This window comes from Momordica charantia (genome assembly GCF_013281855.1).
Source record: "Momordica charantia cultivar OHB3-1 chromosome 3 unlocalized genomic scaffold, Mcharantia_2.0 BLBB01000003.1, whole genome shotgun sequence".
Lineage (NCBI taxonomy): Eukaryota > Viridiplantae > Streptophyta > Magnoliopsida > Cucurbitales > Cucurbitaceae > Momordica > Momordica charantia.
The window spans coordinates 4,314,038-4,328,004 of NW_028275161.1; the positions used below are offsets into that span (position 1 = coordinate 4,314,038).

General features: G+C 40.3%; 1 non-coding gene across 1 annotated transcript; it reads right to left on the bottom strand.

Moving 5' to 3' along the window:
• Positions 1-1,388: 1,388 nt before the first annotated feature.
• LOC148212197 (small nucleolar RNA R71) lies at positions 1,389-1,495 on the bottom strand. Its single transcript, XR_015789974.1, has one exon. It is a non-coding gene; the product is annotated as a small nucleolar RNA R71 (small nucleolar RNA).
• Positions 1,496-13,967: the final 12,472 nt, after the last annotated feature.

Consider the following 13,967-nt stretch of genomic DNA (forward strand, 5'->3'; position numbering starts at 1 on the left):
GGGTTGGTTTCTAAAAACTTCTCTTTACGTCTTTTTTCCATTTGGCCAGTGGGAACTTGATTTATACACTAAAGCCCAACCTTGGGAAAGGTGAGTTAGGTAAAATAATAGGAAACCAATATGGGATGTTAGTTAGGAATAAGCGCATAAAATATGGTCCTAGGAATAGGCCCTCTGACCCATAATGCAAATGAGTTGGTAGATATTCTCTAGGATTGTAATCACACATAGGAATATGATTGTAGGTTACCCTAGCCTCTGCAGCAACCAAAAGCGGTAGTGAAAGAGTAGAACTCAAATCCCAAGAAAAGTCAGGAATTGCGCCTGGTGCATTTTCCCAACATAGTGTGTTTTCCATGTTTTGCATCAAAACTAAGGTAGGAGACAAGGAGGTTGAGTTTCATTAAATTGCTTGATAGTTAAAACCCCAAACAACAACATTTCACCATTATTTTCTTCCTAAATCACAATTGCATATTTGAACTATTTCACTGCATTACTTGATTTTGAAAAGCAACAAGTCCCCGAGGATTCGACCTTGGATTACTTCCGAGTATTACTTGTGACCGTGTGCGCTTGCACGAGTCTCTAATCTTTTTAAAGGTAGAGAAAATCCCAACAAGTTTTTGGCGCCGTTGCTGGGGACTTGAGTTTCAAATCATATTCTTTTCAAGTGAATTATTTCATTGTGTGATTGTTGCATACCTCTGTCCTTGGAATTAACTGTTATATCTAACCTTTAAGGGAGTTGTGTATGAGCACAGGATCTGGTTGGTTGACCTTTGATCCAGAGATTGAAAGAACCCTTAAGAGGAGAAGGCGTGAGCAGAGGTTGAGAAAAGAGAAAGAAAGTAAAAAAAAAGAAAGAAGTTGAAGAAGAAGAGACCATCGAGATGAATAGAAATGCACAAGATCCTCCACCGCCACAAAATCCACCTGTGAATGGAGATATGGCAGATGAAGGAGCAGCAAACCGAGCAGGAGAAATTCCTAATCCGATCCTTTTAGCAGATAATCGAGATGTAGCCATGCGGAATTATGTCACTCATGCGTTCCACGACCTAAATTCAGGGATAAATAATCTTTTACCCCAAGCCGCACAGTTCGAGCTCAAACCAGTCATGTTCCAGATGTTACAGACGATGGGCCAGTTCAGAGGATTGACTAATGAAGATCCTTACTCCCATCTCAAATCCTTTATTGAAATAGCTAATGAATTTCAACTTCCTGGTGTTTTTGAGGATGCACTAAGATTAAAAATGTTTCCTTTTTCTCTCAGGGATGGTGCAAGGACTTGGCTAAACGCGTTAGAACCAAATTCTATCAACACATGGGCAGAACTGACGGAGAAATTTTTGGCAAAGTATCACACTTTGACCAGGAACGCAGACCTCCGAGAGGACATTGTGTCTTTTAGACAGAAGGAGAACGAAGCAGTTCAAGAAGCTTGGGAGCATTTTAAGGAGTTACTTAGAAGATGCCCGAGCCATGGATTGCCCGCATGTGTGCATATTGAACAATTCTATAGAGGATTGGATCGTTCATCAAGGATGATGTTGAACATCGCAGCCAATGGCTCGTTGTTAGAGAAGTCGGTAAATGAGATCGTTGATATCTTGAATAAGATGACAGAAATTAATGACCAAGGCGAAATAGGAAGGTCATTACCAAAGAAGCAAGTATCAGCTGGAATCTTTGAGTTAGACACAGTAGCTTCAATGCAAGCCCAAATGGCGGCTATGAACCAAATGTTAAAGCAGTTGACAGTGGAGAAGGAAACCAAAACCGTCACATCGGCGATACCTGAACCCTCTCCTATTTTGAAAATTTCAGATATATCTTGTGTCTATTGTGGAGATAACCACTTGTATGAGAACTGTCCAGCTAATCTAGCGTCTATTTTTTATGTAGGTCAAGGTGCCCAGCGGAATTTCAACCCGTATTCAAACACTTACAACCCTGGATGGAGGCACCATCCAAACTTTTCCTGGAGTGACCAAGGAGTAGCTAGTAGCATTGCACAAGCACCCGCTCAACAATACAAGCAAAATTATACTCCTCCTGGTTTTCCAACTCAACCGGCGTCACAGCCTCAACAATACAATCAACAAAGAGGTCAAAATACTACTCAGCAAAGTGGTAGCAACGCAAGTTTGGAGGCCATGATGAAAGAGTTCATGACAAGAACTGATGCTGCGATAAGAAGCTTGGAGATGCAAGTGGGGCAGATTGCAAATGACCAGAAATCTAGACCCCAAGGTACATTGCCTGGACACACAGAAAACCCGAAGCGAGATCGTGAGGGAAATGAGCACTGTAAAGCGGTTATCACAAGAAGCGGATTAAGTTATGAAGGACCCTCACTTCCAGACGAATGAACTCATGTAGTTACACCTGTTCCTGCATCCACCTCCAATCCACAACAAGAAGAGAAAACAGAACCTGTAAGTTCAGAAGAAAAAGATAAGAAGGCGGATAAAGGTAAACAAGTAGTGCCCAGCACTACTCCACAGGTAGGTAATATTAAGATTCCTCCACCTTTCCCCCAAAGGCTAGTTAAAAAGAATCAGGATGGTCATTTTAAGAAGTTCTTTGAGATTCTAAAACAGTTGCATATCAATATACCTCTCATAGATGCTTTAGAACAAATGCCTAACTACACTAAGTTTTTAAAGGACATCATATCTAGGCGTAAGAAGTTAGGTGAGCATGAGACGGTAGCCTTGACAAAGTGTAGTAGTGATGCTCTAGGGAATCCATTGCCTGTTAAATGTAAGAACCCAGGTAGTTTTACCATCCCCTGCTCAATAGGAGGTAAGAACCTAGGAAGAGCATTGTGTGACTTAGGAGCAAGCATTAATCTTATGCCTCTTTCTGTCTTTAAAGAGTTAAATATAGGAGAAGCTCGTCCCACTACTGTCACTTTACAACTAGCTGATAGATCCATAAAGAAACCGGAAGGAAAAATAGAAGATGTGCTTGTTAAAGTTTATAAGTTTATTTTTCCTGCCGATTTCATAATTTTGGATTGTGAAGCAGATCTTGAGGTGCCGATCATTCTTGGGAGGCCATTCTTAGCAACTGGAGATATAGTTTTCAATGTTAGGAAAGGAGAGATCACGATGAAGGTCAATGATGAACAGGTAACCTTCAATGTCCTCGATGCGATGCGTCTCCCGGATGAAGTCAAGGAGTACTCTATAATAGGAGCAATCATGGAGGAACTCCAGCAAATGATGGTGGAAGACTTGGAAGCAGATTTGGAGGCCGCAGAAAAAAAATCCAAAATTGCGCCTGGCGCAATTTTGCCCCAACTTAAGCGTTTTGGGTTTTTGCAGCCGACAATAGCGGATTTGAAGGCCTTGCAACCTTCCATCATTGAACCTCCAGAATTGGAAAAGAAACCCCTACTTTCTCATTTAAAATATGCTTATTTGGGTTTAAACGATACTTTGCCCGTTATCATTTCTTCATATTTGTCTAATGAACATGAATCTTTCCTTTTTCAGGTTTTATCAAAGTACAAGAGGGCTATTGGATGCACCATAGCGTACATAAGAGGAATTAGCCCTACATTTTGCATGCACATTGTAGGAAGGAGCCACCAATTCTATCGAGTGCCAAAGGAGGCTTAACCCGAAAATGAAAGAGGTGGTCAAAAAGGAAATCATAAAATGGTTAGATGCTGGAGTGATCTACCCCATTTCAGATAGCAGTTGGGTTAGCCCGGTTCAATGCGTTTTCAAAAAGGGTGGTATGACGATGATTAGAAACGACGACAACGAGTTGTTCCAACTAGAACGGTGACTGGTTGGAGAGTGTGTATGGACTACCGTCGGTTAAACAAGGTAACTCTAAAAGACCATTTTCCATTACCCTTTATTGACCAAATGCTTGATCGTCTTGCAGGGAAGGAATGTTATTGTTTCCTCGATGGGTATTCGGGTTACAACCAGATTACTATAGCTCCGGAGAATGTCGTTCGGTCTTTGTAATGCTCCCGCTACCTTCCAAAGATGCATGACCGCTATTTTTTCAGACATCATAGAAAGCACGGTAGAGATTTTTATGGATGATTTTTCTGTGTTTTGTGAGTCGTTTGACGTTTGTTTAGAAAACTTAGAGAATGTTTTAAAAAGGTGTGAAGAGACTAACCTTGTGCTTAATTGGGAGAAGTGCCATTTTATTGTACGTGAAGGTATAGTCTTAGGTCACAGAGTTTCAGAAAAAGGAATTGAGGTCGATAGGGCTAAAATAGATGTGATTGCTAAACTACTCCCTCCTACAACTGTAAAAGGTGTTAGAAGTTTCTTAGGACATGCGGGTTTCTACCGCCGTTTTATAAAAGATTTTGCGAAAATTTCTAAGCCCTTGTGTCAGTTGTTGGAAGTGGATCGACCCTTTGTTTTTTATGAACATTGTTTGAAAGCTTTTGAGACACTTAAGAAAGCACTTAGCTCAGCACCTATCATAATTGAACCAGATTGGAATTTGACATTTGAACTAATGTGTGATGCAAGTGATTTTGCTGTAGGTGTGATGTTGGGTCAACGGAAAGGTAAAATTCTTCATCCTGTTTATTATGCAAGTAAAACTTTGAATAGTAGTCAGTTGAACTATACGGTGACTGAGAAAGAACTTTTGGCTGTTGTTTTCGCATTTGATAAGTTTCGTTCATATTTGATTGGGACAAAAGTGATAGTGTTTACCGATCATTCTGCACTTAAATATTTGTTTGCTAAAAAAGAAGCTAAGCCTAGGTTGATTAGATAGATCTTGTTGTTACAAGAGCTTGACTTAGAGATAAAAGATAGAAAAGGAACAGAAAAACCAAGTAGTGGATCATCTATCTAGGCTAGAGTCTTCTTTGCAGCATGATAGTTGTGAGATCAAAGAGCATTTTGTGGATGAGTATCTTTTAGCTATTTCTGAAGTCCCTTGGTATGTTGACTATGCGAACTATCTGGTCAGCAGAATAATTCCTAATGATTTGAGTAAGCACCAAATAAAGAAGTTCTTTCATGATGTCAGGTTTTATAGATGGGATGAACCTTTCCTGTTTAAACTAGGACCTGATAATATTCTTCGTAGATGTGTTGCTGGGCATGAACAGAAGGAGATTCTAGAGGCATGCCACAAATCACCATATGGTGGGCATTTTGCTGGACGTAAGACTGCAGCAAAGGTCCTCCAAAGTGGTTTCTTTTGGCCGTCTCTATTTCGAGATGCTCATATATTCACTCAAGGATGTGATCGCTGTCAAAGATCAGGTAACTTGACAAGGAAGCATGAGATGCCCTCAAACCCAATATTGGAAGTTGAACTTTTTCGATGTTTGGGGCATTATTTCATGGGTCCGTTCTCACCTTCATTCGGTAAGAATTACATTCTCTTGGCTGTTGATTATGTCTCGAAATGGGTTGAGGCTTTGGCCACCCCTACTAACGATGCCAATGTAGTTTTTCTCTTCTTGCAACAGTTTATTTTTACTAGATATGGTACACCTAGATGCTTGATTAGTGATGAGGGTACGCACTTTTTGAATAGAGCAGTAAGTAATTTGCTTAAAAAGTATAACATTCACCATAAGATTGCTACTGCATATCACCCACAAACTAATGGACTAGCAGAGGTATCAAATAGGGTAATAAAATCAATTTTAGAGAAGTCTGTGAATCTAAATAGGAAGGATTGGGCTATAAAACTTGATGATGCTTTGTGAGCGTATAGAACTGCTTAGAAAACTCCATTAGGCATGTCCCCATATCGCATTGTTTTTGGTAAAGCATGTCATCTTCCATTAGAATTAGAACATAGAGCATATTGGGCTACGCGGAAACTAAATTTTTATTATGTTGCTGCAGGTGAAGCGAGATTGCTCCAGTTACATGAGTTGGATGAATTTCGTCAGTTTTCTTATGAGAATGCCAAGATGTACAAAGAACAAACTAAGAAGTGGCATGATAAAAAGATAATGGACAAGAATTTAGAACCTGGAAACTTAGTTTTGCTTTTTAACTCTAGATTAAAGTTGTTTCCACGTAAGCTTAAGTCTAGATGGTCAGAGCCATTCGTAGTTGAACATGTTTATCCACATGGAGCGGTGGATTTAAAGGGTTCTAAAAGTAATATCTTTAAGGTAAATGGGCATCGGGTCAAGAAATATTATGGCGAGTATATTGACAGAGGTAAAACCTCCGTAATACTGAAAGACCCATGAGAAAACAGTGGAAACAATCCCTCGGACAGTTTGGGGGCGTTTTTATGTAAAATATTTTTTTGTTTTCTTTTTACAAAATTTTTACACTTTCTTTAAGGCTTTTTGGTGTAGATTCCAAATCCAATTTTTGTTTTTGCATTTGAATTTTGCAGGATCAAGATCCAACCCACGTCAAAATTGTGTCAGGCGCAATTTAAGAGACAATTTCGATTTTTTTTTAGTTATGGATTAGGGCTTTCATGGGCTTTATGTGGGTTATGTTTAAATGAGCTTTGGGTTGTTTTTAAATAAAAAAGAGGCCCAATTTTAAACCCAATTATGTCTTTTATAGCTTTTAAAACATAAAACAAAAAGCCCTAGAATTTGAAAACACCCCATTCACGATTTTTACCATAATTTTCTCACTTGTTTTCAAATCTTCTCTAAAGAAATCTCAAAGATTCTCAAAGTCTCTTTCATCTCTCTCTTTTTCGGCACTTTTAGGGTTTATTGGAGGGATTTTCGTTGTCGATCGTGAAGCAAACTCAAGAACCATGGAAGGTTCATCTTCCTCCAAGCCATACGACAAAGAGAAGGAAAAGAAGAGAGTGTTGTTGCCTCCACCAACCAAACCGGGTATGATTCCTCTTGAACCTCCTAGGATTTCTCATGAAATGTTAGTTTTTTATCCTAGGGAACAGAGAAGAAAATATGAAGAAGCTATAAGAATGAACCCTAGGAGAAATCAATCCTTAGGTGGTACAAATTCTGAAAAAATTAATATGGAATCTAAGGATGCTAGGGTTAATAAAGAGGGTCATAGTGAGAAGAAATTAGGAGGAGTTAATAAAGTCTATCTTCGAAAAAATCAATCTTTAGAGGAAAAAGGTGCTGTTTTAGATGAAGAAATAGCTAGACTTCAAGAGGGGGCGGAGATGTTCAGTAAAAATAACGAAATTAGGGACAAAGAGAATGAAAGGGTTTATGCGAAAATTGAGGAACTAAACATAAAATGGCAAGAATTCATGGAAAACTCAAAGAAAGTGAGTGAGTAGATTCAACTTGAGTTAAATAGCATGAGTATACGTCGTAGGATGAATCTTTCTCAAGATAACCCCGTTTCCGAGTCTTTAGAACTGTCTATCCCCCCCCCTCTTTCCACTACTGTTGCTGTGCATGTTGAAGGTCAAGAACAGGGTAGTGGGGATTCAGAACACGACACGGAGCCCTTGGAGCATTCAGATTCAGCCACGGTCGAAATTCAATGCCAAATTACGCCTGGCGTAATTATGGATGAGACTCCACCGGCCATTCTACAAGGTATTTTGTCTCCATCTTTTCCAGATCCTATCTTGACTAAAAAGCCCCTAGTTTTTGATGATTTAGAACAAGAATGGACAACGTCGAAAATTGCCGAAATTTTGGTGGCGTTGAATGAAGCACGGGGAGAGGATCCATTGGAGGATGATGAAAACAGTGGGGTAGTACAAGAACAATTGAATGCTGATAGAGAAGATGAAGATTTTGGAGAATTACCCCAAGAAGTGCATGGAGATGAGTTTGAGGACGAGGAAGACAATGACGATATCTTCCAATATGAAGTGAGAGTACGAACTCCGGTGCACGAATCTCAGCAAGTTGATGAGGAGCCCCCTGCACAAGAGCAAGAAGGAACATCTGGTCCTGTCGATGTCCTTAGTGAGGCCATGGAGGAATCATCTTACTCTTCTTCGCAAGGTAAGACCCCTTCTTTGTCGAGTTTGAATGTTTCTGACCCAAGCTTTGTTGCTAATGCAGAGACTTCAGATGAGGAGGTGAGTTTGGCTGAAGTGGTGAAGAAAACACAAAAGAAGAAAAAAGTGGCAGAAATTGCGCCTGGCGCAATTTCTAGGCCTAGGACCCGAGCCGCTGTAGCACATTTGGCTGCCCAAAAAGAAGCCAATGCTAGTCCATCTAAAAAAGCCAAGAGGGCTAGGGTGCAAAGAGGGGCAGAAGAGCCACTTGAGGAAACCAATGAAGAGGAGACCGATTCTACCGAGCAAACACCATCAAGAGTAAAAAGGGTGAGATTGGAGGTGAGGAGGTCCACCTTCACAACACGTGATATCCTCCTTGAGAGAGGTTTTGATGAGGCCTAAGAGCCGGTGCCGGAATATGTTAGAAGGAGGCTTATGGAGAATGGTTGGGAGAAATTGTTTGCCCCCATTACACGTGTATCAGAGGACTTGGGGAAAGAGTTTTACACTGCCATTAACCCAAACCGAGGGGATGTAGTGAGAGTACGAGGTAAAGTGGTAAAATTCTCGCCTTCCATTATGAATACTCACTATGGTTTGTTGGATGTTTTTAATGCCATAGGTAATGAAATTTTGGTGCATCCATCGGACGAGCAAGTGGAGGAGGCGCGTAGGCTTATTTGTAGACCACATAAGACATGGATCATTTCAACCACAGGGAAGCTTTCCTTGAAGCCCCTTGACATTAATGAGCAAGTGACAGTTTGGATGTATGTGGTGAAGAATCGGTTGATACCCACTTCTCATGATTCCTCCATTAAGCGCAATAGGGCGATGATGGTGTACATTCTCATGAAGGGCATTGAGTTCAACTTTGGGGAACTCATAAGAAACGAGATACGGAGTTGCTCCGAGAAAATGGTAGGTCCTCTTGTTTTTCCTGGACTAATAACTGAGTTATGCTTGCAGGCGGGAGTGGCGGCCGATGATGCCAATGTTGTGATGCCCAAGAAACCGTTCACATCTCTAAGAAGAGTTCGGGGGTATTCTATTGTTCGAGAGGAAGATTCTCCCATTACCGCTGCGGATCCCGAGACCCGAGGGGTGGTGACTAGGGAGCAGTATGATGAGCTTAGGCACAAGTATGAGCTTCTGTTAGTTACTCAACGTGCCACATGTTCTTTCCTCAAAAAGATATACGGTGATGAAGCACCTTCTTTCCCCGATGAGCTGACGGCCGATTTACCATCTTCTTCCCGTCTTCCTACCGATTTCCACCGATGATGAGTCTTCCGATGATGAATACGGGAGTATCTCACTCTCTTTGTTTTGATATTTTGATCTTGATTTTGTATGTTAGGTTGTTTAGATTAGTTTGCATGTTAGGTTGTGTAGGTTGTGTAGGTTGTTTTTGTTCTTTTAGTTTGCATGATAGGTTGTTTAGTTTATTTTTTGTTTTAGGTTAGTGTTGGGATGTTGTGCTGTTAGGAAGGTATACATGTTGTGTTTTTGCATCTGTTTAGAGTTCAAGCTTGCATGCTTCCTTGTTCTAGCTACTAGCTTGTCCTTAGCTTCTTTAATGCATCTTTTCTAAGCTATCAACATGTTCATCTTTTTAATGAAATGCTTTCCTTTGTTTTTTGTTTTTGTATCTTGTCGATGAGGATTCTTAAAGGCATGAATAGGTTAGATTTCCTAGTTTTATGATCAAGCCACGAGTCATTTTCCATTCTTTTTGTTTTGATTATAAAACTGTGTTCTGCTTCTTTTTGTTTTGAAACCTTAACTTTTTCATTGCTTTGGAAGTCCTTGTCTTTTTTGTGCCAAAATTTTGCATCTCTAAAAATTTCTTTCCCCAGTGAGGACACTGTTTCCCTTAAGTTTGGGGGGGACGGTAGGTGTCTTTTTGTTTTAAGAAAGAAAATGCATTTGATGTTTTGAAAAAGAGTCAAGAAAGAAAATGCAAGCAATAAAAGAGTCATATGCAAGAAAATTTTTTCGAAGGGAAGAGTATGAAAAGGAGTACAAAAGAATAAAAGCAAGTAAAAAAAAAGAGTCTTGAGAGAAAATAAGAGTGAGGGAAAGAAAAATAAAAATGAGAGTAAGAAAAGAGTGGTAAGAAACATGAGAGGAAAGAAAACGCACTTACTTTTTCACGAGTCCCACTATAGACATTCATTTTCTTAAAATGAGTGGCATTAGCATCTTGGAGGGTGGTAGCCTACATATTAAGGTGACTTCGTGAAAACCATTGTCGACATCATTTTATGCCGGGTTGCTACCTAACAAATTTCTATGAGTGGCTGTGGTTTGAAACCGATGTTAGTGTGTTGAAAACCTCATGGGCTAGTAGCCGGTCCACTTGATGTTAAAATTTTTGAATCAAAACGGAAGTGTGCATATTCCATGGTTTTGTAAAAGAGTTTTGTGTTTTAGAAAAGAAGAAGGTTTAGAATTGTTTTTATTTTCAAAACAAAGGATGGTTTATGGTTGTTGGCTTGAGAGTAAAGTCAGGACATTTAGCTTGTGGAGCCTTTCCTGAGACTTATATGATTCATTTACATAGAACATTTGGATTGTTGATCATTCATATTTCTAGCATGTTGATTGTTTTAGATTTGTTGTTGTTGTTTTTGCTTGAGGACAAGGAAATGGCTAAGTTTGGGGGTGTGTTAGGGTTGACTTTTTACTGTAGAAACATGTGTCGGTAGCCCTGTTTGACCACGTTTTTGACCCATTTCCCATTACTATTTGCTAAAAAGAACCACATATTCTTAAAGTATAACATACATAGATTATTTCTGCATAAAAGTCAAACTATGGTACTTTAGGAAAAATATGAGATAAATGCGGTCAAAGTTGGAAGAAAATAACAGAATTCTGTTTTTTTGCAGAATTGCGCCCGGCGCATTTTTGGAGGGCAATTTGTCAAAACGGACGTTTTGATTAATGAAGGGCAAGGAAGACATTTCCCACATGTTCAAAACCGTGAGTCCAAGTCCAAGAGAGGTGGTTAGGTGAATCTCAACCTTTTTCCAACTAAAATGGAGGGGAGTTTCAACCAACCCATGGTGCTATAAAAGGAAGTCATCCATCCCTCAACAAATCATCCCTTCCAAGCTTCATTTCATCTTCTTCTAGATGCTCTCTAGTTGTAGAACACGTTTTTAGGGTTTATGTTCATGTTCTAGTTGTTCATTTCTTTCTTTTTCACGCTTTTACCTTTCGTAGTGCTTCTAATTCAGTTTCTTACTTCCATTCTTTGTTCATTCTGTTATTCTAAAGTTCTTTAGCGAGTTTCAACTCCCCTCACGCTCGAGAGAGAAGAGGGTCAAGCTAGAACTCCTTGTACGGCTTATTTATTCATTTAAATTCAATGAAAAATACTTTCTCTATGTTTTCGTGCATTTACTTTCATTTAATTATGTTCTAAATTAGTTATCAACCTCCTTGTGGAATGCCTTAGTCAAATGATTTGATTTTCAACACGCTCGGGATTTTGGCCAGATTGCACCTGGCACTTTTTTGGGTTGGTTTCTAAAAACTTCTCTTTACGTCTTTTTTCCATTTGGCCAGTGGGAACTTGATTTATACACTAAAGCCCAACCTTGGGAAAGGTGAGTTAGGTAAAACAATAGGAAACCAATATGGGATGTGACTTAGGAATAAGCGCATAAAATATGGTCCTAGGAATAGGCCCTCTGACCCATAATGCAAATGAGTTGGTAGATATTCTCTAGGATTGTAATCACACATAGGAATATGATTGTAGGTTACCCTAGCCTCTGCAGCAACCAAAAGCGGTAGTGAAAGAGTAGAACTCAAATCCCAAGAAAAGTCAGGAATTGCGCCTGGTGCATTTTCCCAACATAGTGTGTTTTCCATGTTTTGCATCAAAACTAAGGTAGGAGACAAGGAGGTTGAGTTTCATTAAATTGCTTGATAGTTAAAACCCCAAACAACAACATTTCACCATTATTTTCTTCCTAAATCACAATTGCATATTTGAACTATTTCACTGCATTACTTGATTTTGAAAAGCAACAAGTCTCGGAGGATTCGACCTTGGATTACTTCCGAGTATTACTTGTAACCGTTTGCGCTTGCACGAGTCTCTAATCTTTTTAAAGGTAGAGAAAATCCCAACATAAGGCTCCAAGGTATATAAGCTTTGGCATTACCTACTTGTTTTTAATGGAATGTCATTTTACTAGATTTACAGTGTCCTTTTGGTATTTAATAGTTTCTTCAGTTCATACCTCGAACTCGGGGAGCACTTGACCCTCATTTAATTTCAAGTCGGACTAATCAATATGATAAGACGTGGAATTAAATTCAACGAAGCACTTTATTACAATTACACCTTGAAAATTTACACACCTTCAATTGCTTTGAACTATTTTATATTTCAAGGGTAGTAGCGTTTTAGGTGCTCTGCGTTCCACGACTTTGGGAGCAAATTCCCTCGAAATCTGCCAGCATGTAAGTTCTTGGTCGCACAACGCCTTTGACTTTGAATGGACCCTCCGAACTAGGTTCCAGTGCTTCGACATGCCTCTGAACCTTTCAAAGGACCAAATGGCAGACCTGGAAGTTTTAAGGTCGAAATCGGGGATTGTAATGCCTGGCCATGTGGTTTTGGTAGTCCGCTAGGCGAAGTTGGGATAACTCTCGCTTTTCATCTAGGAGTTCAAGATTGAGTAATAGTTCTTCCTTGTTCTTTGCTGGCTCATAATAGTCCACCCTTTCAGTTGGCATTTCAATCTCGATGGGCACCATGGCCTCGGACCTCGTGGAGTGGTCCGTTACGAGCAGAGGACTTCAGGGAGCTCCTCGGCCTACCACCCTTTTTCCCGCATCCAACCTCAATTTAAGGCTGCACTTGATAATTTTATTTATGGCTTTGACTTGTCCATTTGCCTTACGGTGGGCTAGGGATGGGATGAGATGCCTGATTCTGAGCTTGGAGCAGAAGTCCTTGAACTTCGCGTTATCGAATTGTTTGTCGTTGTCTGTCACGATGGCGTTTGGAACGCCAATGCGACACACAATGTTTGTCCAAATGAAGCTCGTCACCGTGGCTTTGGTAATAGTGGCGAGCACCTCGGCCTTGGCCCATTTGGTGAAATAGTCTACTACCCTCATAGTATATTTTGTTTGTCTTCCCTAGGGGAAGGACCCGATAGATCTACTCCCCATTGAGCGAAGGGCCAAGGGGCGGTGATCGGAGTAAGCAGTTCAGGCTGCTGATGAATAATGTTTGTAAAGTGCTGACAATTGTTGCAGGTCTTTACAAACTCTTTTTGCGTCTCGGTCTAGCGTGGGCCAGTAGTACCCTTGTCGCATCACTTTGGCTGATAACATACTGGCCCCCGAGTGGTTGCCACAAACCCCGTACTTCCCTTAGGACATAGTTTCCATCTTCGACTGTGAGACATTTGAGCAGTGATAAGGAGTATGTTCCAAGCTGACTTTCGCACCACCTTTTTTGCCTCTTTTGGGTCTTGTGGAACATTGCCCATAAGGTACTCCTTAATCGGGTCAATCCATGATGGAGTATGGGAGTCGACTTCCATTATATTCGGGAATTGAAGGGGGTCAAGTATTTCCACAAGAACCGATCTAGAGAGATCGGTCTTGTATGCAAATGCCAATTTAGCTAAGGCATCTGCATTTAAGTTCTCCGATCTCGGAATCTAGATCACCTCTTAAGTTTTGAAATGAGCGAGGTACGACCTAAACTTACCCAAGTATTGCTCCATTCGATAGTCTCTCGTCTGGTACTCTTCTTTAATTTGGTTCACGATTAGTTGAGAATCGTTGTACACTCGGATGTGGCTAGCTCCAAACCGTTTATCCATGCAGACACCGGCCAGTAGGGCTTCATACTAGGCCTTGTTATTTGAGGTATGAAAATTAAAACAGAGGGCATACTTGGAGCGCATGCCATCAAGTGCGAGTAGGAGCATACCTGCACCACATCCTTTGTCATTGAAGGACCCATCTACATGTTTGATCCATGACAGGTCGGA